The sequence below is a fragment of the Cupressus sempervirens genome, chromosome 1 (genome assembly GCF_028749045.1).
Source record: "Cupressus sempervirens isolate cs-2001-9-10 chromosome 1, ASM2874904v1, whole genome shotgun sequence".
Taxonomy (NCBI): Eukaryota; Viridiplantae; Streptophyta; class Pinopsida; order Cupressales; family Cupressaceae; genus Cupressus; species Cupressus sempervirens.
This window is the reverse complement of record NC_143118.1, coordinates 606370640-606395163: the sequence shown is the minus strand read 5'-3', so window position 1 is coordinate 606395163 and position 24524 is coordinate 606370640. Positions and strand designations below refer to the sequence as shown.

At 46.2% G+C, this 24524-nt stretch overlaps 1 pseudogene; it reads right to left on the bottom strand.

Moving 5' to 3' along the window:
- Nucleotides 1–4563: 4563 nt before the first annotated feature.
- LOC149578914 (25S ribosomal RNA) lies at nt 4564–7651 on the bottom strand (annotated as a pseudogene).
- Between the last annotated feature and the right edge of the window lie 16873 nt (nt 7652–24524).

Sequence of the window (24524 nt, the reverse complement as noted above, 5' to 3'; positions counted from 1 at the left end):
TTCGACTTATTCAGCTGAATTGGAAGGCCAACATTATGAGCAGGGCTTAAGATGTGACTTGGTGAGGTGACACAAGAAGGTCTGGTTAATACCATAAATTTATAATAGAACCATAGAAATAATAGAAAATGTGAGAACAAAATGTGGTCTTGTCATTTGGACCGCAGAAGTGGAATTGCATAATTCATAAGCACAATATGCTAACCCACACGGGTGCCTTCACTGCAAAAGTCTGCAAGACAAGCTGCCAGCTATCACCCAGAGTTGTCCTAGACAAGGTTCGGGCCTTTCTTAAATAGGCAATTGTATGCCAGCCTGGAAGGTTCTAGATGCTCGAAGTTAAGGCCTATGCCTGGAAGACCCTGACAATACACATAAGTCTTCCTAATACATCTTTGACAAATTATTTTAGAAATTTTGGTAGCCATAATTTCGAAGGCCATAACTCATGAATCATTGCTCTGATTGGCTATTATAACCACTTTTCGGAAATGCCAGCTTTTGATCTACAAGCTCAGGAATGCTATTATAACTCATCCCTCGATTTTTCGAACCTCATTTGGGCACTCTAAGGCCTCCAATGGTGAGCCTGAAGATTTTTAGCATATTTTTCCACTAAAAATCTATAATAACTTCTCAACACTTATGCTTGAGCTAACTTGGTGAGCGGACTTAGAGAGTCAACTCATTAAGGTGACTTGGTGGGGTTGACCTAGCAAGGTGAAACCCACTTGGTGAGAAAATTGCAAGAGTCGGCTTGCTGAGCGTGCTGGAATTGCCAGCTTGGCAAGCTGACATGGCGAGTGGGCTTAACGAGGCGAGTTGGTGGGGCAACTTGGTGAGTGGAATTAAATAGACAACTTGGTGAGGCAAATCAATGAGTTAGTTCATTTAGATGACATGGTGAGCCAAACTGGGGAGGCGACCTGGCGAGCAAACTTGGTGAGCTAACTTGGCAAGCCAAATTGGGGAGTCAACCTGGCGAGAAAACTTGAAGAGTCAACTCATTAAGGAAACTTTGCAAGTCCACCTTATGAGCCAACTTGGGGAGATGACATGGGGGTAGACTTGGTGAGCATGCTTGAATTGTCAGCTTGGCGAGCTAACACAGGGAGCTAGCCTCGCGAATTTACGTGGTGAGTGGGCCTAACAGGGCGAGTTGGTGGGGCGACTTGGTGAGTGGAATTAGAGAGCCAATGTGGTGATGCAACTCAGCGAGTTAGTTCATTGAGATGACATGGTGAGCTGACTTGGCAAGTCGACCTGGTGAGCAAACTTAAAGAGTCAACTTGGAAATGTACTCGAGTCGACTTGGTGAGGCGACCTGGTGAGCGGGCCCAAAGAGTCAACATGGTGAGGGGAATCATTGAGTCAACATGGTGAGGTGACTCATTGAGTCAACATGGTGAGGTGACTCATGGTGAGGAGCTATCCTTAAGGCAACTTGGTGGGCCTACTTGATTAGTCGACTTGGGGAGCCGACCTGACGAGCTGACATGGTGAGCAGGCTTAAAGAGGCGACGACTTGGTGGGGTAACTCGGCAAGCCAACATATCGAGGCAAGATGGTGAGTCGACTTGGTGAGCACACTTAAAGAGTCAACTTCGTGAGGTGACTTGGTGAGTTAGCTCGCTGATGCGACTTAGGCGGGACGACCTGGCGAGTGAACTTAACGAGGCGACTTGGGTGGGCTGACCTGGTGAGCGAACTTAAAGAGTTGACTTGGCAACGTACTTGAACAACTGACTTGGTGAGCTGACATGGTGAGTGGGCTTAGAGAAGCAACTTGGTGGGGCAACTTGGTGAGCACACTTGCTAGGGCAAGGTGGTAAAATGACTAGGTGATTCAACTTGGTGAGCTAACTTAGGGAGCTGACTTGGTGAGCAAACTTAAGGGGTCGACTTGGTGAGGCAACCTGAATAGTCGACTCGGTGAGCTGACTTGGGGAGCCAACATGGTGAGCGGTCTTAAAGAAGAGGCGACCTGGTGGGGCAACCTGGTGAGGCAAGACGGTAAGTCATCTTGGTGAGCCGGCTTGATGAGCTGTGAGCGGACTTAAAGAGTTAATTCTTTATTTAGGAAAGACCACATGGTCAGATGACTTGGTGAGCCGACTTGGCTAGCAAAATTTGCAAGAAAACTTATAGAATCAACTTGCTATCCCCAGCTAGGATCGCATTCCTGGGTCAACCCAACTTGGGTCACCCGACTAGGTCAACCCATCTCCGTCGCCCCAGCCTCGGGCGACTCGATGGGGTCACCAGAGTGGGTCGACGAGGGGAAAAAAAATCATGGGAGGCCCTGTACAGCGAAAAGCGCTAAATTTTTGGCATTACAAAAAAAAAAAAACAAGTTACCCACTTTTGGATCATGCATAGGTTTCAGTTCATGTATTTTTGAGCCGACTCGAGGCGTTATGCCTAGCTAGCCAGATTCGAGGTAGGGTAGCCGAAATGATCCGATTTGAGAATTTTCTTTATAAAAAGAGATCATGATAGGCCCTGTAAGGCAAAAAGGAATGAAATTTTGGGAGTTCAAAAAAAAATGTTACCTGGTTTTGGATCGCGCACAGGGCTCGGGTCACGTAGCATTGAGGTGCCCTGGGTGACATGATTCGAGCGAAAAGTTGATGGTGGCATGAGTCGTGCAAAAACATTGGAGGCCATTAAGGCTAAAGGCGCTTTGAGTCGAGGTTGCCGAGGCGGGTCGGGTTGAAAACTTTGGGCGTTAACCAAAAAGAAAAAGTTAACTGCTTTTGGATCACGTACACGGCTCGGGGCACTTAGAATCAAGTCGAGCATGGTGATGTGAGTCGTGCAAAAAATTTGGAGATGACTCAAGTCAGGGCATCTGACTATATTCGAGTTCAAAACTTTGGGACTTGTCAAAAAAAAGAAAAAAAAAAAAGTTACCCAGTTTTGGATCACGTAAGTGACTCGAGCCACTCAGAATCAAGGCGAGTGCGGTTACATGAGTTGAGAAAAGAAAAAGATGGAGGTGGTTAAGGCTCGAAGAAATTCGAGTCAGGGTAGCTGAGTCGATTTGAAAACTTTTGCCGTTAGCCAAAAAAAGAGTTAATCGCTTTCGAATCATGTACATGACTTGGGGCACATAGAATCAAGTCAAGCACGGTGACATGAGTGGTTCAATAAAATTGCAGGTGATTAAGGCTCAAGGAGATTTGAGTCGGGGTTGTTGACACAATTTGGGTTGAAATTTTTGGGTGTTAACCAAAGAAGGAAGAAGTTAACCACTTTTGGATCACGTACATGACTCGGGGCACCAAGTCAAGCATGGTGACATGAGTCCTGCGAAAAAAATTGAGGTGGTTAAGGCTCGAGGCGATATGAGTCAGGGTTGCCGACACAATTTGGGTTGAAAACTTTGGGTGTTAACCCAAAAAAAGAGTTGACCGCCTTTGGATCACGCACATGACTTGGCACACTTAGAATCATGTCGAACACAATGACATGAGTCGTGCAAAAAAATTGGAGGCAGTTAAGGCTCGACGCGATTCGAGTCGGGGTTGGGGTAGTTGGGGCGATTCGTGTCGGGGTTGCCTAGACGGTTTGAGTTGAAAACTTTGGGCAGTAACAAAAAAAAAAAAAAAGTTGACCTCGTTTGGACCACATACATGACTCAGGGCACTTAGAATCAAGTCGAGCACGGTGATATGGTTTGTGCAAAAAATTTGAAGGTGATTCGAGTCAAGGTAGCCAACTCAATTTGAGTTCAAAACTTTGGGCGTTAACCAAAAATATAAGTTGACTAATTTTGGATCACGTACATGAGTCATCTGCCCTCGTGAAATTTACAAAACCTGAGGACCTACCTGGAATTTGCAGTCAGAAGATTTTTCTGCCCTCACAAAAATTTACAAACCCCACCCGCTCAAAATTTGGACTTGGAAGATTTTTCTTCCCTCGTAGAATTTACAAACCCCACCTACTCAGAATTTGGCACTTGGAAATTACGAAACCCCGCCCACCTAGAATTTGGGATTGGAAGATTTTTTCGCCCTCACAAAAATTGCAAACCTGACCCACCCAAAATTGCACTGATTATGAACCCGACCCACATGGAAATTGCACTTCGAAGACTTTTTCGCACTCGCAGAAATCACAAAACCACACCCGCGGGGAATTCGACACTTGGGAGATTTTTTCGCCCTTCCGAAAATTGCAAACCCCACTAGCTCAAAATTTGGGACTCGTTAGATTTTTTTCCCCCTCGTGGAAATTTTACAAAACCCCACTCGGGAGATTTTTCTGCCCTGACAGAAATTGCAAACCCCACGCGCCAGGAATTTGGCACTTGGGAGAATTATACGCCCTCGCAAAAATTGCAAACCCCACCCACCGGGAATTTGGCACTTGGGAGATATTTTTGCCCTCGTGGAAATTTTCAAAAAACCCCACCCACTCAGAATGTGGCACTTGAGAGATTTTTTAGCCCCAGCAAAAATTGCAAAACCCCACCCGTCGAGAATTTGGCACTTGGGAGATTTTCTCACCCTCGCGCAAATTACAAACCCCACCTGCCTCAGAGTCGAAAAAGGTTTTACGAATCGAGGCGATAGAGGATTGAATCTCAGTGGATTGTGGCAACAAGGCCACTCTGCCACTTACAATACCCCATCGCTTATTTAAGTCATCTGCAAAAGATTCTTCTTGCCGACCGCTTGAAATTAATATCCAAGATTGCTCCAATAGGCTAGTGTGCCGATCAGAGATGGCCAATGTCACGGGCCCCTGGGAGTGCAAGAGCACCCCTACTGTGGGTCGCGATGCGGCCGGAGAGAGATATGTGCCACATCTAGCATGGATTCTAACTTAGAGGCATTTAGTCATAATCTGACACACGGTAGCTTCGCACCATTGGCTTTTCAACTAAGCGCGATGACCAAATGTGTGAATGAACAGTTCCTCTCATACTAAGTTGAATTACTATCATGGCGTGGATCATCAGTAGGGTAAAACTAACCTGTCTCACGACGGTCTAAACCCAGGTCACATTCCCTATTGGCGGGTGAACAATCCAACACTTGGTGAATTCTGCCTCACAATGATAGGAAGAGCTGACATCGAAGGATCAAAAAGAAACATCACAATGAACTCTTGGCTGCCACAATCCAGTTATCCCTATGGTAACTTTTTTGACACCTCTAGCTTCAAATTCTGAAAGTCTAAAGGATCGATAGGTCACGCTTTCACGGTTTGTATTTGTACTGAAAATCAAAATCAAATGAGCTTTTACCCTTTTGTTCCACATGATATTTTTGTTCTTGTTGAGCTCATCTTAGGACACCTGCGTTATCTTTTAACAGATGTGCTGCCCTAGCCAAACTCCGCACCTGACAATGTCTTCCGCCCGGATCGGCACGCCTAGATGCACCTTAAGGCTAAAAATAGGGGCATTGCCCCATCTCCGCCTCATGGAATAAGTAAAATAATGTTAAAAGTAGTGGTATTTCACTTGCGACCAAAAGCTCCCACTTATTCTACACCTCTCAAGTCATTTCACAAAGTTGGACTAGAGTCAAGCTCAACAGGGTCTTCTTTCCCCACTAATTTTGCCAAGCCCGTTCCCTTGGTTGTGGTTTTGCTAGATAGTAGATAGGGACAGTAGGAATATTGTTAATTCATTCATGTGCATCACTAATTAGATGACGAGGCATTTGGCTACTTTAAGAGAGTCATAGTTACTCCCGTCTTTTACCCGCGCTTGGTTGAATTTCTTCACTTTGACATTCAGAGCACTAAGCAAAAATCACCTGATGCAATTATGAGTACAACTGGGCGTGAATGGTACTCGGTCCTCTAGATTTTCAATGGCCGCTGAAGGCACACCAGACACTGTGAGACATGCGATGCTCTTCCAGTCGCTGGACCCTATCTCCAGTTTAACCGATTTTAGAGTGGGCAGGCTGTTAAAAAGAAAAGATAACTCTTCTCGGGGCCCCCGTCGACATCTCCAGATTTTCTAACATTGTCGTCCGTCGCCACATCCTGGTTCAAGAATATTAACCTGATTCCCTTTTGATGATCATGCAAAGTGCACCCTTGAAATAGGGTTTCCCCATCTCTTAGGATCGACTAACCCATGTCCAATTCTGTTCACATGGAACCTTTCCCCACTTCAGTCTTCAAAGTTCTCATTTGAATATTTGCTACTACCACCAAGATCTACACCGGGGGCCGGTCCACCCAGGCTCACGCCCAAGGTTTTGTAACAACCCCCACATCCTCCTACTCATCAGAGCCTGGCACTTGCCTCGACGGTCGAGTATAGGTTGCGTGCTTCAGCACTATCTATTTTCGAGGCTAGTTGATTCGGACGGTGAGTTGTTACACACTCCTTAGTGGATTTCAACTTCCATGACCACTGTCTTGCTATCTTAATCAACCAACACCCCTTGTGGGATCTGGGTTAGCATGCAATTTGGCACCATAACTCGACTTTTGGTTCATCCCACATCACCAGTTCTGCTTACCAAAAATGGCCCACTAGGAGCTCATGATTCTGTGGAGCTCGTGATTTCGTGGCATGGCTCAACAGAGCAGCCGCGCTGACTTACCTATTTAAAGTTTAAGAATAGGTTGAGGGCGTTACACCCCTGATGCCTCTAATCATTTGCTTTACTCAATAAAACTCGCACGTGAGCTCTAGCTATCCGGAGGGAAACTTTGGAGGAAACTAGCTACTAGACGGTTCGATTAGTCTTTCGCCCCTATACCCAAGTCAGACGAACGATTTGCACATCAGTATCACTGTGGGCCTCCACCAAATTTTCCTCTGGCTTTGCCCTACTCAGGCATAGTTCACCATCTTTCAGGTCCCAATAGGTGTGCTCACACCTGAACCCTTCACAAAAGATCAGGGTCGGTCAACGGTGCACCCCCTAAGAGGGGATCTTGCTAGTCAGCTTCCTTGCGCCTCATGGGTTTTCCCAACCTGCCAACTCACACACATGTTAGACTCCTTGGTCTATGTGTCAAGAAGGGTCAGATGGAAAGCCTGCTGGCTAGTGCCACGAGCGTACAGGTGCCTAAGAGCCCACCATAAAGGCACACACTTTGCTCCTTGACCGCCACGATGAAAGTATTTGTGCAACCAGAAGGTCGTGCTTGTGCCGTCGAGACAACCCGCGCTGGCATGTTCCCCGAACCAAGTGGCGGACCGGCTCACACCATTTCGCATTCAACCAGGGCACATCGCCGGCCTCCATTCGCTTCCCTCCCAGAAATTTCAAGCACTCTTTAACTCTCTTTTCAAAGTGCTTTTCATCTTTCCCTTGTGGTACTTGTTTGCTATCGGTCTCTCACCCCTATTTAGCCTTGGATGGAATTTACCACTCAATTAGGGCTACATTCCCAAACAACCCAACTCACCGACAGCGCCTCATGGTGCGACAGGGTCCAGGCCTGACGGGGCTCTCACCCTCTTTGGTGCCCCCTTCCAGGGGACTTGGGCCTGGTCTGTTGCTGAGGACACTTCTACAGACTACAATTTGATAGGCGCGACCGTCGATTTTCATGCTGGGTTCTTCCCGGTTCGCTCGCCGTTACTAGGGGAATCCTGGTAAGTTTCTTTTCCTCCACTTATTGATATGCTTAAACTTAGCGGGTACTCATGCCTGACTTGGGGATGCGGTAGAGATGTAGCAATGCCCACACTGCGGTGGGCTGCTAAGCCCAGAATAAAGTTCCTCGCGAGGAATCGTTCGATCGACGCAAACCAACACTGGCCTTTGCGAGCCACCACTCATCGCAACGGATCAACGGACCTTGTGCTCATTTTAGCCGACCGCGTGCCACTTGCGGACATGAATGGCCATCTTCACTCCTCGCTGGGGAGGGCAAAATTTTGTAGTGCGACGCCCAAGCAAACATCCGTTGCCGAGACATCCATTGTTGAGAGTCATGATTTTGTTATGTTTTTATCTTTTGGTGACCCAAGCGCGCAAGGCGCTAGCTCGTGCTTCGTTCTTTCAATTTCTAAGGTGTGTGATGCACACGTGTGTTGGGTGTTGTTACATCCCAAACCCTAAGCACCCAATGGGTGTGATGAGGAATGTTGTGGTGTGTCCCTGCCCCATCACCTCGCAAATGTGGGAGGCGACGCATGGGAAAGCCGTGTTAGCAGATAGGGCCCCTACCCCGCAAATCATGTGAGTGCACCCATCCTAAACACAGAACGCTCCAAGCGATGAGTCAACACACCCAGGCAAGGCAACAAGGGGTTACAGCAGTCCCGACTTTCCACAGTTGAAATGACAGATCCTTGGCAAAGTGCCACGCACGCGATCAGACCATGAAATCTCAATGGGGGATGAGGCCCAGACCCCGTCTGAACTGCAACTAGGCAGAGACCTCTTGCTTTGATGCGGTTATTGTTCGAAGGCACCGATCCTAATCCAGATTGCATCTAAGTCTCTTCTTCGCCCTGCGGGGAATCCATGTTTTTGATCATGGGCATTCAATGTGACCCTCGACCTCGATGGTGCTGGACCTGTAGCTTGGCCGTCCAGCACATCGCTGCAGGGCCGAGTGTCTACACGTTCCAAAGATTTTGAGGGTAGGGAGGACGCTAGCTCCATCCCCTACATGATTCAGGGTCTCAAATTGACAATAATCCTACCACAGGTTCACCTACGGTAACCTTGTTACGACTTATCCTTCCTCTAAATGATAAGGTTTAATGAACTTCTTGTGACATCGCTGACAGGAACCGCCATCATTGCCATGATCCAAAGACTTCACCGGATCATTCAATTGATAGGAGTGACAGGAGGTGTGTACAAAGGGTAGGGACGTAGTCAACACAAGCTGATAACTTGTGCTTACTAGGAATTCCTCATTGAAGATCAATAATTGCAATGGTCTATCCCCATCACGATGCAATTTGGCAAGATTTCCCAAACCTTTCAGGCCAAGGAGAGAAACTCGTTGGTTGCATCAGTGTGATCCATCGAGTTATCATGAATCACCGAAATAGCGGGCGAGCCCGCGCTGACCTTTTATCTAATAAATGCATCCCTTCTGAGAGTCAGGATTTGGTGCACATATTAGCTCTAGAATTACTACGGTTATCTGAGTAGTAAAGTACCATCAAAGAAACTATAACTAATTTAATGAGCCATCCACAAATTCATAGTCTAAAATAGTTCATACTTAGACATGCATGGCTTTATCTTTGAGACAAGCATATGACTACTGGCAGGATCGACTAGGTAGCTTCTAACAATGAGGGGACCCCCAAGACCTGCTACAGCCAAGGGATGCCCACTACGATGGGAAATCAAAATTTGCATTGGCTCCGTCATGCATCCAAACATAATCCACCACACAAACAACAAGAATGACGTTCATAGCACATGCAGGACTCACAACGCTCAAAGATTTCACACAAGAGGAAAGTGTCCCATCGTCGACCGAAGAGGGCCAAATAGGGAGCCTTGGTTCATAGGCACCTGGGAAGAACATACCGTACAGAACCCTTTACCCTTGAACTCACTGTCACCACTACTCAGAAAGAAGCCTCAAGTCTGTATGAGATGCACTGCACACGTAGCCACCTCAATTGTAAGGCCACTCAAAGACATCCATTTCCTAGGCATATTCCTCCTACATGCCTGTTGAGGTGCACCCGCATAGATAAAACCCTTCTCGATCGCAACAAACATTTTCCCATGACAAAGAGCTAGTTGCCGAAGTGCCAATGGAGACCACCATGCTGAAGGGTGAAGGGTCATGCAAGTTGAAAACATGGTTGGTTATGCGATTGGTGAGGGCATCACTATGCATGTGACCACCTCAATTATAAGGCCTCTCAAGGGCATCGTGTATAACACCCCCTCTGCACATTTATAAGTGATGAGATCCCGCTTGCATACACGAACATGTCTAACCTCTAGCAAATATCTCCTTTCCTAGCATAGCCTCGCTAACCGTTCCCTGTGACACGTGATCTGCCAGCGCAGGTACAAAAAAGTTCCTACCAGTGAACACTCACACTAGCATTGTCGGACAAGCTTCAATCTCATGCACATGCACATATAGAAGAACTGCACTGCGAGCGAACCACCCATGAGCACCCACATCTCGAAAAAAAGCATTCATGTGAGTTCTTCCCCTAGACAGACACGTTGGTCTTGCACTTGTCAGAGCATTGCAAAGACAAGCGCTCTGGTTTGCAGGAGCCTGAGAAGAACATCTCATATGAAACCTGTTCCCCCAAAATGCTCGAATCACAAATGCTCACAGCAGAGTCATAATGCAAAGATGTACACCATGCACACGATCGAGTAAGGACACTCAAAGACATCCATTTCCCAGGCATATGCCCCCTATATGGATTTTGGTGCACCCCGTACAAATGGCCATACTTCAACAAGCCCTCCTAGAATTTCACATCTGAAGAGAGATGAAACGCCTTGGGCTTTTTGTCCACACAATGCAAACACCAAATGCTCTCTTTAGGGGGGAGCTGAAGAAGAGTATCTCTTGCAGAACCCATGAGCCATAGCCATTTGGATCACATAGGGCAGGACAGGGCATGGAGAGTTTCTGCATCCAAACAAAAATTATCGGTAATACTCTACGCTTCTACTGGCCCAGACCACAAAGGCTGTCACCACAGTGCCATGCACTTCTGTAGGATGAGATAGTGAAGAGGTGAGCATGCATCGAGAATGCACTAGCGAATAAATTATGTGGTAACCAAACCTTTTGCCGGTCCCCCTCTCAATCCCAAGGCTCTACCAATCAGCAAAAACATAGGGTGGAGAGTGGACCCTTGATGAAATTAGGTACGTCGAGTAATGCACCTGTGCAACCATCTCTTTCCTTCTTGCCATCCGGGTAGGATAAAAATGCAATGATAGAACATGCCAAGAGATGAAGCCCTTGGCTAAAAGATACAACTCCATACACACTCAAAAACAAGGGCATCTTAGAATCGAACACCAAATGTGCAGTGTGTTGCAAGCCATGCAGACACCTACATATAGGGTATATCCAACAAAACAAAGTGACAAGTACTTCCCACCAGCTCCGCCATTGCAATTACTGAATGGGATATACTCATCGCCATAGATTAATGACCATCATTACCATCTCGGAATAGATACAAGCACATCGAGCTTCATCCGATCAACTGGATGAATTTCACCTTGAAGGGACCCAATCCAAAATTTCTAGAGGTCATCTCCTAGAACTCTCAAGAACAAGGCCCATCTTAAATGCAAACTCTGCTAGTGTGCAAACATAGGTTGCAATTAAAGAGAAATTGCAAGGCCATCACAATGGCCCGAGGCCAATGCTTCGACTAAGTCAATTTTTTCTTGCAATCACCATGCCACCATTCACAGAGAGATGTCCCCATTCACTTGTGACATGACACACAATCCAAGTGCTAGACGCAAGCTCACCCTTGAAAGGCCACTTTCCAAGGCATCTCCCGATGACACATTTGAATGACAACCACTGTTGAACCATTCCCAATGTTGTGCCGATCCATTTGGCACAGAGGCAACCTTAGGGAGCTCCTGCGTAGCAATCGGGATGTGCTTTCGTACCCATCTCTAACAAAGACCAATGATAGCTACAAACAAATTTGGAATCCAAGGGCTTGCATCCATTGATATCATCGGCACTCCCGATGACACATTTGAATGACAACCGCTGTTGAACCATTCCCAATGTTGTGCCGATCCAGTTGGCACAGAGGCAACCTTAGGGAGCTCCTACGTAGCAATCAGGATGTGCTTTCGTACCCATCTCTAACAAAGACCAATGATAGCTACGAACAAATTTGGAATCCAAGGGCTTGCATCCATTGATATCGTCGGCACTGGGTCTATATACAAAGGCCATGGAGAGGTTCCGAGAAGAGAAGCCCCCCCCTACTCACTCGCACAAACATCCCAAATTCTAGACACAAGCTCCCACCCTTAGCATCGCTCTCCAGATCACCACAATGACACCATTGGAATGACAAATACTGTCGAACAACTCCCAAAATTGTGGCAATGGAGTGAAAAAGAAGAGCAACTTTGTGGAGCGACGCATAGAAAATGGGCTACTGCTTCATTCTACTCTTATATATAGATTCGATGTCATTGATTTCGTTTGGAATCCAAGGCTGCATTCATCCTTGCTCACATGAGCAATGGCTCTTCTGATTTAATGGCCACAGGGAGCTTCTGATAATAAAGGCTCCCTTGTCACTCCTGATGCGTAGCCCCCCAACTGGTAGATGATGGCTCACCGTTCAGATCGCTGCCTAGGAAACCATCACAATGGTACCATTGGAATGACAACCGTTGTCGAACCATTCTGAAAATTTTGCGCAAAAGAAGTTGTTGCAAAGAGAACAACTCTGGGGAGAGAGCACTCGCATAGAAAAATCGGGATGGCTTCACGGCCCTTCCAATAGAAACGATGCTGGTGCCAATATTTGAAATCCGAATAAAGTGTCTTTCACGAACACCATCACTGATTCTATTGGGGAGGGTCGCCGAGAGCTTTTGTTATCAAAGCCTCCCATTGTAGCCGTGATAGGCACACAAAAATTTGCTAGAGCACCAAGCACCCACCTCATGGCTAGACAAGTGCTCACTCTTAGATCAACTTCAAAATCGCTGAACAGACACACTTTAGACTGGCAACCGCTGCCAAGTCTCTTCCAGAATTGCGTCAGTTGAGTGATCGATGAAGGTGATCTAAGAGAGGGTCCAAGGGTAGGCATTCGTTGGGGGATTCATGCTGATAGCAAAAATTTATGCAATACCTGAGCAACACCAAACAGAGGTGCTAGAGGAGGGCTCCCGTTTTAGATCAAGTTTTAAAATCACCAAGAAGATGTGGTGAGGGCTGGCAACCGCTGCCAAACATTTTTTTGAAATTGTGCTAGCTAAGTGGTAAGAAAACATGATCTAAAGGAAAGTCTAGGAATAGCACCCTCAAGGGTGGGCTTCATGCCCCTCTAATTGATTCAATATCGGTGTCCACCATTTCAAAATCTGACATATCCATCTGCCCTGACAGTGTGTTGAATCAATGAGGGGGGCATGGGAGAGGCGTGCGGCAACCACCTCTCCCATTGTAGCCACAATAGGCACACAAATTTTTTTTCTAGAGTGCCAAGCACCCACCTCTTGGCTATAGACAAGGGCTCGCCATTAGATCAACTTTGAAATCATAGAACAAATGCGGTGTGGAATGGTAACAGTTACAAAGTCTCTTCCGTAATTGCATTCGTCGAGTGATCAAAGAAGGTGATCTAAGAGAGGGTCCAAGCGTAGGCATTCATTGGGGGATTTGTGTTGATGGCATAAATTTTTGTAATACCTGAGCAACATCGGATGGAGGTGCTAGACGAGGGCTCCCATTTTGGATCAAGTTTTAAAATCACCAAGTAGACGCGGTGAGAGCTGGCAACCACTGCCAAACCTTTTTCTAAAATTGTGCCAGATGAGTGACAAGAAAACATGATCTAAAGGAGAGTTCAGGAATAGCACCCTTGAGGGTGGGCTTCATGCCCCTCTAATTGATTCAACATTGGCGTCCACCGTTTCAAAATCTGACATATCCATCTGCCCTAACAGCGGCGTTGAATCAATAAGGGGGGCATGGGAGAGGCTCGCGGCAATGACCTCTCCCATTGTAGCCATGATAGGCACACAAAAAAATTTTCTAGAGCACCCACCACCCACCTCATGGCTAGACAAGGGCTCGCTATTAGATCAACTTCGAAGTCACTGAACAGACGCGCTATAGAATGGCAAGCGCTGCCAAGTCTCTTCCCTAATTGCATCTATTAAGAGATCGAGGAAGGTGATCTAAGAGATAGTATAAGGGTAGGAAATCATTGGGGGATTCATGCCAATAGCAAAAATTTATGCAATACCCAAGCAACACTAGATGAAGGTGCTAGACGAGGGCTCCTGTTTTAGCTTGAGTTTTAAAATCACCAAGTAGACACGGTGAGGGCTGGCAACCGCTGCCAAACCTTTTTCCAAAATTGCGCCAGATGAGTGACAAGAAAATATGATCTAAAGGAGAGTCAAGGAATAGCACCTTGAGGGTGGGCTTCATGCAACTCCAATTGATTCAATTTTGGCATCCACCATTTCAAAATCCAACATTTCCATCTGCCTTGACACTGGCATTGAATCAATGAGAGGGGAACGGGAGAGGCTCGCGGCAACAACCTCTCCTATATAAGCTATTAGTGCAAGGCTCACTCTGCATTAGAAATTAGTTAACACACCAACATCTGCCTTAAAAGTCCAAATCATTGAAAATTCTGACCAAACAGCCATCCATGACCCAATTTTTTATGAGGTCGACAGAGGAGAAAAAGATTGTCATCGGTTAGGAGATGTGAATTCATGGAGCCAAGGGACTGAAATGGTCATTGAGCTCATCCGATCAACTAGATGAATTTTGCCTTGAAGGGGCCCAATCCAAAAGTTCTAGAGGTCATCACCTGGAACTGTCAAGAACAAGGCCCATCTTACATGCAAACTCTGCTACTCTGCAAACATAGGTTGCAATTAAAGAGAAATTGCAAGGCCGTCACAATGGCCCAAGGCCAATGCTCTGCCTAAGTCAATTATCTCTTGCAATCACCATGCCGCCATTCACAGAGAGATCTCCCCATTCACTTGTGATGCGACACACAATCCAAGTGCTAGGTGCGAGCTCGCCCTTGAAAGGCCACTTTCCAAGACATCCCCTAATGACACATTGGAATGATAACCGCTGTCGAACCATTCCCAATGTTGTGCTAATCGAGTTGGCACAGAGGCGAACTTAGGGAGCTCTCGCGTAGAAATCAGGATGTGCTTTCATACCCATCTCTCACAAAAACCAATGTTAGCTATGAACAAATTTGGAATCCAAGGGCTCGTATCCATTGATATCGTCGCCATAGGGTCTATATACAAAGGCCACCGAGAGGTTCCAATAAGAGAAGCTCCCCCTGCTCGCTCGCACAAACATTCCAAATTCTAGAAACAAGCTCCTGCCCTTAGCATCACTCTCTAGATCACCGCAATGACACATTGGAATGACAACTACTGTCAAACAACTCTCGAAATTGTGGCAATGGAGTGAGAAAGGAGAGCAACTTTGGGGAGCCGCGCATAGCAAACGAGCTGCTGCTTCATTCCGCTCTTATAAATAGATTCGATGTCATTGATTTTGTTTGGAATCTGAGGCTGCATTCATCCTTGCTCACACAAGCAATGGCTCTTCTCATCGAATGGTCACGGGGAGCTTCCGATTACAAAGGCTCCCTTGTCACCCATGATGCGTAGCCCAACTGCTAGACGACGGCTCGCCCTTCAGATCGCTGCCCAGGCAACCACCACAACGGCACCATTGGAATGACAACCGTTGCCGAACCATTCCAAAAATTTTTTGCCAAAGAAGTTGTTGCAAAGAGAACAACTCTAGGGAGAGAGCCCTCGCATAGAAAAATTGGGATGGCTTCACGGCCCTCCCAAAAGAAAGGATGTTGGTCTGAATATTTCAAATTTGAATAACGTGTCTTTCTCAAACACCAGCACCGATTCTATTTGGGAGGGTCACCGAGAGCTTTTGTTATCAAAGCTCCCATTGTAGCCGCTATAGGCACACAAAAAATTGCTAGAGCACCAAGCACCCACCTCATGGATAGACAAGGGCTTGCCATTAGATCAACTTCAAAATTGCTGAATAGACACGCTGTGGAATGGCAACCACTGCCAAATCTCTTCCATAATTGCGTCAGTCGAGTGATCAAAGAAGGTGATCTAAGAGAGACTCTAAGGCTAGGGATTCGTTGGGGGATTCATGCCGATAGCAAAAATTTATGCAATACCCGAGCAACACCGGACGAAGGTGCTAGATGAGGGCTCCCATTTTAGATCAGGTTTTAAAATCACCAAATAGACACGGTGAGGACTGACAATCGCTGGCCAAGACTTTTTTCAAAAATTGCTGTGATAGGCACATAAAAAATTGCTAGAGCACCAAGCACCCACCTCATGGCTAGACAAGGGCTCGCCATTAGATCAACTTCGAAATCATGAAACAGACACGGTGTAGAATGGAAAATGATGCCAAGTCTCTTCTGTAATTTTTTCAGTCATGTGATCGAAGAAAGTGATCTAAGAGAGGGTCCAAGGGTAGGCATTCATTGGGGGATTCACACCGATAGAAAAAATTTATGAAATACCCGAGCAACATCGGATGGAGGTGCTAGACGAGGGCTCCTGTTTTAGATCAAGTTTTAAAATCACCAAGTAGATGTAGTGAGGGTTGGCAACTGCTGCCAAACCTTTCTCCAAAATTGCGCCAGATGAGTGACAAGAAAACATGATCTAAAGGAGAGTCGAGGAATAGCACCTCGAGGGTGGGCTTCATGCCCCTCTAATTGATTCAACGTCAGCATCCACCATTTCAAAATTTGACATATCCATCTACCTTGACACCAGCATTGAATCAATGAGGGGGGCACGAGAGAGGCTCACGGCAATGACCTCTCCCATTTTAGCTGCCATAGGCACACAAAAAACTTTTCTAGAGTGCCCACCACCCACCTCATGGCTAGATAAGGGCTCGCTGTTAGATCAACTTCGAAATCACTGAAAAGATGAGCTGTAGAAAGGCAGCTGCTACAAGGTCTCTTTCATAATTGTGTTGGTCGAGAGATCAAGGAAGGTGATCTAAGAGAGAGTCCAAGGGTAGGCATTCACTGGGGGATTCGCGCCGATAGCAAAAATTTATGCAATACCCAAGCAACACTGGACAGAGGTGCTAGATTAGGGCTCCCATTTTAGATCAAGTTTTAAAATCACCAAGTAGACACAGTGAGGGCTGATAACCACTGCCAAACCTTTTTTCAAAATTGCGCCAGCTGAGTGACAACAAAACATGATCTAAAAGAGAGTTGAGGAATAGCACATTGAGGGTGGGCTTCATGCCCTTCTAATTGATTCAATGTCAGCGTCCACTATTTCAAAATCTGACATATCCATCTGCCCTGACACCAGTGTTGAATCAATTAGGGGGACACGGGAGAGGCTCGCAAAAACAAACTCTCCCATTGCAGCCATGATAGGCACACAAATAATTGCTAGAGACCCAAGCACCCACCTCATGGCTAGACAAGGGCTCACAATTAGATCAACTTCGAAATCGCTGAAAAGATGTGCTGTGGAATGGCAACCGCTACCAATCCTCTTCCATAATTATGCCAGTTGAGTGATCGAAGAAGGTGATCTAAGAGATAGTCCAAGGCTAGGGATTCATTGGGGGATTCGCGTTGATAGCAAAAATTTATGCAATACCCGAGCAACACTGGACGAAGGTGCTAGACAAGGGCTCTCATTTTAGATCAGGTTTTAAAATCACCAAGTAGACACGGTGAGGGCTGGCAACCACTGCCAAACCTTTTTCCAAAATTGTGCCAGCAGAGTGACAAGAAAACATGATCTAAAGGAGAGTCTAGGAATAGCACCTCGAGGGTGGGCTTCATGCCCCTCTAATTGATTCAACGTCGGCGTCCACCATTTCAAAATCTGACATATCCATCCACCCTAACACCGATGTTGAATCAATGAGGGGGGCATGGGAGAGGCTCGCGGAAACCACCTCTCCCATTGTAGCCGCGATAGGAACACAAAAAATTGCTAGAGTCCCAAGCACCCATGTTATGGCTAGACAAGGGCTCGCCATTAGATCAACATCATAATCGCAGAACAGACGCGCTGTAGAATGGCAACTGCTGCAGAGTCTTTTCCATAATTGCATCAGTCTAGTGATTGAAGAAGGTGCTCTAAGAGAGGGTCCAAGGGTAGGCATTCATTGGGGGATTTGCGCCGATAGCAAAAATTTATGCAATACCCGAGCAACACCGGACGGAGGTGCTAGACGAGGGCTCCCGTTTTAGATCAAGTTTTAAAATCACTAAGTAGACGCGATGAGGGCTGGCAACTGCTGCCAAACCTTTTTCTAAAATTGTGCCAACTGAGTGACAAGAAAACATGATCTAAAGGAGAGTCGAGGAATAGCACCTCGAGGGTGAGCTTCATGCCCCTCTAATTGATTCAACATCGTCGTCCATCATTTCAAAATGTGACATATCCATCCGTCTTGACACCAGCGTTGAATCAATGAGAGGGGCATGGGAGAGGCTCGCGGAAACCACCTCTCTTATATAAGGTATTAGTGCGAGTCTCGCTCTACATTAGAAATTAGTGAACACACCGAAAACTGCCTTAAAAATTGAAATCCTTTAAAATTCTGACCAAACAACCATCCACGACCCAATTTTTTATGAGGACGATAGAGGAGCAAAAGATTGTCATCGGTTAGGAGATGTGAGTTCATGGAGCCAAGGGACTAAAATGGTCATCAAGCTCATCCGATCAACTAGAACAAGGCCCATCTTACATGCAAACTCTACTACTACACAAACATAGGTTGCAATTAAAGAGAAATTGCAAGGCCGTCATAATGGCCCGAGGCCAATGCTCTAACTAAGTCAATTTTCTCTTGCAATCACCATGCCACCATTCATAGAAAGATCTCCCCATTCACTTGTGACGCGACACACAATCCAAGTGCTAGACATGAGCTTGCCCTTGAAAGAAAGACCACTTTCCAAGACATCCCTCGATGACACATTGGAATGACAACCGCTGTTGAACCATTCCCAATGTTGTGCCGATCAAGTTAGTACAAAGGCAACCTTAGGGAGCTCCCGCATAGCAATCGGGATGTGCTTCGCTGCTCGCCCTCACAAACATCCCAAATGCTAGACACAAGCTCTCGCCCTTACCATCACTCTCTAGATCGCCGCAATGACACATTGGAATGACAACCACTGTCGAAAAACTCCCTAATTTGTGCCGATGGAGTGAGAAAGAAGAGAAACTTTGAGGAGCCGCACATAGCAAATGGGCTACTGCTTCATTTCGCTCTTATATATAGATCCGATGTCATTGATTTCATTTGGAATCAAGGGCTGCATTCATCCTTTCTCACACAAGCAATGGCTCTTCTCATCGAATGGCCATGGGGAGCTTTCGATTACAAAGGCTCCCTTGTCACTTGTGATGCATAGCCCAACTGCTAGATAACGGCTCACCCTTCAGATCACTGCCAAGGCAACCACCACAATGGCACTATTTGAATGACAACCGCTGCCAAACCATTTTGGAAATTTTGTGCCAAAGAAATTGTTGCAAAGAGAACCACTCTGGGGAGAGAGCCGTCACATAGGAAAATTGGGATGGCTTCACAGCCCTCCCATTAGAAACGATGTTGGTGCCAATATTCCAAATCTGAATAAGGTGTCTTTCTCGAACACCACCACTCATTCTATTGGGGAGGGTCGCTGAGAGCTTTTGTTATCAAAGCTCCCATTGTAGTCGCGATAGGCACACAAAAAATTGCTAGAGCGCCAAGCACCCACCTCATGGCTAGACAAGGGCTCGACATTAGATCAACTTTGAAATCACTAAAAAGACGCACTGTAGAATGGCAACTGCTGCCAAGTCTCTTCCGTAATTGCATCAATCGAGTGACCCAAGAAGGTGATCTAAGAGAGAGTTCAAGGCTAGGCATTCGTTGGGGGATTCATGCCGATAGAAAAAATTCATGCAATACCCGAGCAACACCGGATTGAGGTGCTAGACGAGGGCTCCCATTTTAGATCAAGTTTTAAAATCACCAAGTAGACACAATGAGGGTTGGCAACCACTGCCAAACCTTTTTCCAAAACTGCACCAGCCGAGTGTCAAGAAAACATGATCTAAAGGAGAGTCGAGGAATAGCACCCCGAGGGTGGGCTTCATGCCCCTCTAATTGATTCAACGTCGGTGTCCACCATTTCAAAATTTGACATATCCATCTACCTTGACACCTCTCCCATTGTAGCCGCGATAGGCACACCAAAAATTGCTAGAGTGCCAAGCACCCACCTCATGGCTAGACAAGGGCTTGCTGTTAGATCAACTTCGAAATCACTGAACAGATGCGTTGTAGAATGGAAACCACTGCCAAGTCTCTTCCATAATTGCATCAGTCAAGAGATTGAGGAAGGTGATCTAAGAGAGAGTCCAAGGGTAGGCATTCATTGGTGGATTCATGCCGATAGAAAAAATTTATGCAATACCCGAGCAACACCAGACGAATGTGCTAGACGAGGGCTCCCATTTTAGATCAAGTTTTAAAATCACCAAGTAGACGCAGTGAGGGCTGGCAACCACTGCCAAACCTTTTTCTGAAATTGTGCCAGTTGAGTGACAAGAAAACATGACCTAAAGGAGAGTCAAGGAATAGCACCTTGAGGGTGGGCTTCATGCCCCTCCAATTGATTCAACGTCGGCATCCACCGTTTCAAAATCTGACATTTCCATCCGCCTTGACACCGACGTTGAATCAATGAGAGGGGCATGGGAGAGGCTCATAGAAATAACCTCTCCTATATAAGCTATTAGTGTGAGGCTCGCTCTGCATTAGAAATTAGCGAACACACCGACATCTGCCTTAAAATTCCAAATCATTGAAAATTCTAACCAAACAGCCATCCATGACCCAATTTTTCATGAGGTCGTCTAAGGAGCAAAAGATCGTCATCGATTAGGAGATGTGAATTCATGGAGCCAAGGGACTGAAATGGTCATCAAGCTCATCCGATCAACTAGATGAATTTCACCTTGAAGGGGCTCAATCCAAAAGTTCTAGAGGTCATCTCCTGGAACTCTCAAGAACAAGGCCCATCTTACTTGCAAACTCTACTACTGCGCAAACATAGGTTGCAATTAAAGAGAAATTGCAAGGCCATCACAGTGGATTGAGGCCAATGCTCCGACTAAGTCAATTTTCTCTTGCAATCACCATGCCACCATTCATAGAGAGATCTCCCCATTCACTTGTGACGCGATGCACAATCCAAGTGCTAGACGCGAGCTCGCCCTTGAAAGGCCACTTTCCAAGACATCCCTCGATGAGACATTGGAATGACAACCATTGTTGAACCATTCCCAATGTTGTGTCGATCGAGTTGGCACAGAGGCAACCTTAGGGAGCTTCCGTGTAGCAATCGGGATGTGCTTTCGTACCCATCTCTCACAAAAACCAATGTTAGCTATGAACAAATTTAGAATCCAAGGCTCGTATCCATCGGATATCGTCGGCACTGGGTCTATATATTCAAAGGCCATGAAGAGGTTCTGATAAGAGAAGCTCCCCTGCTCGCTCGCACAAACATCCCAAATTCTAGACACAAGCTCCTTCCCTTAGCATCAATCTCCAGATCGCCGCAATGACACATTGGAACGAGAACTACTGTCAAAAAATTCCTGAATTTGTGCCGATGGAGTGAGAAAGAAGAGCAACTTTGGGGAGCCGTGCATAGCAAACAGGCTACTGCTTCATTCTGCTCTTATATATAGATCTGATGTCATTGATTTCATTTGGAATCCGAGGCTACATTCATCCTTTCTCACAAGAGCAATGGCTCTTCTCATCAAATGGTCACAGGGAGCTTCTGATTACAAAGGCTCCCTTGTCACCCGTGATGCGTAGCCCAACTGCTAGATGATGGCTCGCGCTTCAGATCGCTGCCCAGACAACCACCACAATAGTACCATTGGAACGACAACCGCCTTTGAACCATTCTAAATTTTTTTTGCCAAAGAAGTTGTTGTAAAGAGAACAACTCTGGGGAAAGAGCCCTCACATAAAAAAATCGGGATGGCTTCACGGCCCTCCCAATAGAAATGATGCTACTGCCAATATTCCAAATCTGAATAGCGTGTCTTTCTCAAACACCACCACTGATCCTATTGGGGAGGGTCGCCGAGAGCTTTTTTTATCAAAGCTCCCATTGTAGCCGCAATAGGCACACAAAAAAGTGCTAGAGCGCCAGGCACCCACCTCATGGCTAGAAAAGGGCTTGCCATTAGATCAACTCCAAAATCTCTGAATAGACGCGTTGTAGAATGGCAACCGCTACCAAGTCTCTTCCATAATTGTGCCGGTTGAATGATCGAAGAAGGTGATCTAAGAGACAGTCCAAGGGTAGGCATTCATTGGGGAATTCGTGCTGATAGAAAAAATTTATGCAATACCCGAGATACACCGGACGGAGGTGCTAGACTAGGGCTCCCATTTTAGATCAACTTTTAAAATCACCAGGTAGACGCAGTGAGGGCTAGCAACTGCTACCAAACCTTTTTTCAAAATTATGCCAACTGAGTGACAAGAAAACATGATCTAAAGGAGAGTCAAGGAATAGCACCTCGAGGGTGGGCTTCATGCCCCTCTAATTGATTCAACGTCAACATCCACTATTTCAAAATCTGACATATCCATCTGCCTTGACACTGGTGTTGAATCAATGAGAGGGGCACGGGAGAGGCTCATGGCAACCACCTCTCCTATATAAGCTATTAGTGCGAGGCTCGCTCTACATTATAAATTAGCAAACACACTGACAACTGCCTTAAAAATCCAAATCGTTGAAAAATGTAATGAAATAGCCATCCATGACCCCATCTTTTATGAGGTCGGCAGAGGAGAAAAAGATTGTCACCAGTTAGGAGATGGGAATTCATGGAGCCAAGGTAGTGAAATGGCCACCTTTTGGAGATCAGGCAGAACAGCTCGGCTCGGGTGGAATAGCTCGGGTAGGATGACTTGACAATACCATTTGCCTCGGTGCCTTTTTTGAGGTTTACTTGAGAGGAGCAGACACAATGTCGGCCTTGATTGTCTAGGAGTCTGAGTAGGATGGCATGGTAACAATGACTCAGAATTTGGAGTGTCTATGGCAGCTAGATGGGATTTGAATTCATGGAGCCAAGGGAGTGAAATGGTCATCGAGATCATTCGATCAATTGGATGAATTTCAAATTGAAGGGGCGCAATCCAAAAGCTCGAGAGGTCATCTCCTGGAACTGTCAAGTGCAAAGGCAAATCTTATATGGAAACTCTGCTACTGTGCAAACATAGGTTGCAATTATAGAGAAATTGCAAGGCCATCACAATGGCCCGAGAATAATGCTCCGACTAGTAAGTCAATTTTCTCTTGCAATCACCATGCCGCCGTTCACAGAGAGATCTCCCCATTCACTTGTGACAATGCACAATCCAAGTGCTAGATACGAGCTTGCCCTTGAAAGGCCGTATTCTACGACATCCCGATGACACATTGGAATGAAAACTGCTATCAAACCATTCCCAATGTTGTGCCGATCAAGTTGGCATAGAGGCGATCTTAGGGAGCTCCCACGTTGCGATCGAGAAGTGCTTTCATACCCATCTCTCACAAAAACCAATGTTAGGTGAACAATTTTAGAATCCAAGGCTCATATCCATCGATATCGTCAGCACTAGGTCTATATTAAAAGGTTATGCAGAGGTTCCGATAAGAGAAGCTCCCCTCCTCGCTTGCACAAACATCCCCAAATGCTAGATGCAAGCTCCTGCCCTTAGCATCACTCTCCAAATCACCGTAATGACACATTGGAACAACAACCGCTGTCGAACAACTCCTGAATTTGTGTCGATGGAGTGAGAAAGAAGAGCCAGATTGGGTCAATGAAAATGGCTAAGCTAGATCGGGTCGGCCAGCATGGCTCGCCCAGATTGGATCGGCCAGCATGGCTCACCCAGATTGGCTTGGCTAGCATGGCTCGGCCAAAATTTCTTGCCCCAATCAGGTCGGCCAGCATGGTGACTTGGTGACTTGGTGAGAGTACTTGGAACTGTCAAGAAAAAAGGCCAATCTTACATGCAAACTCTACTACTAGGCAAACATAGGTTGCAATTATAGAGAAATTGCAAGGCCGTCACAATGGCCCGAGGCCAATGGTCCGACTACTAAGTCAATTTTCTCTTGCAATCACCATGCCGCCGTTCACAGAGAGATCTCCCCATTCACTTGTGATGATGCACAATCAAAGTGCTAGATGCGAGCTCGCCCTTGAAAGACCGCATTCCAAGACATCCTAATGACACATTGGAATGACAACCACTATCAAATCATTCCCAATGTTGTGCCGATCGATTTGGCATAGAGGTGATCTTAGGGAGCTCCTGTGAAGCAATCGAGAAGTGCTTTCGTACCCTTCTCTCACAAAAACCAATGTTAGCTGAAAAAATTTAGAATCCAAAGCTCATATCCATAGATGTCATTAGCACTAGATCTATATTCAAATGCCACAGAGAGGTTCCGATAAGGGAAGCTCCCCTACTCACTTGCACAAACATCCCCAAATGCTAGACGCAAGATCCCACCCTTAGCATAACTCTCCAGATCACCGCAATGACACATTGGAATGAAAACAGCTGTCGAACAACTCCCAAATTTGTGCCAATGGAGTGAGAAAGAAGAGCTAGATCAGGTCGATGAAAACGGCTAAGCCAGATCGGGTCAGCCAGCATGGCTCACCCAGATCGGGTTGGCCAGCATGGCTCAACCACCATTTTTTGCCAAGAGCTTTTGATATAAAAGCTCC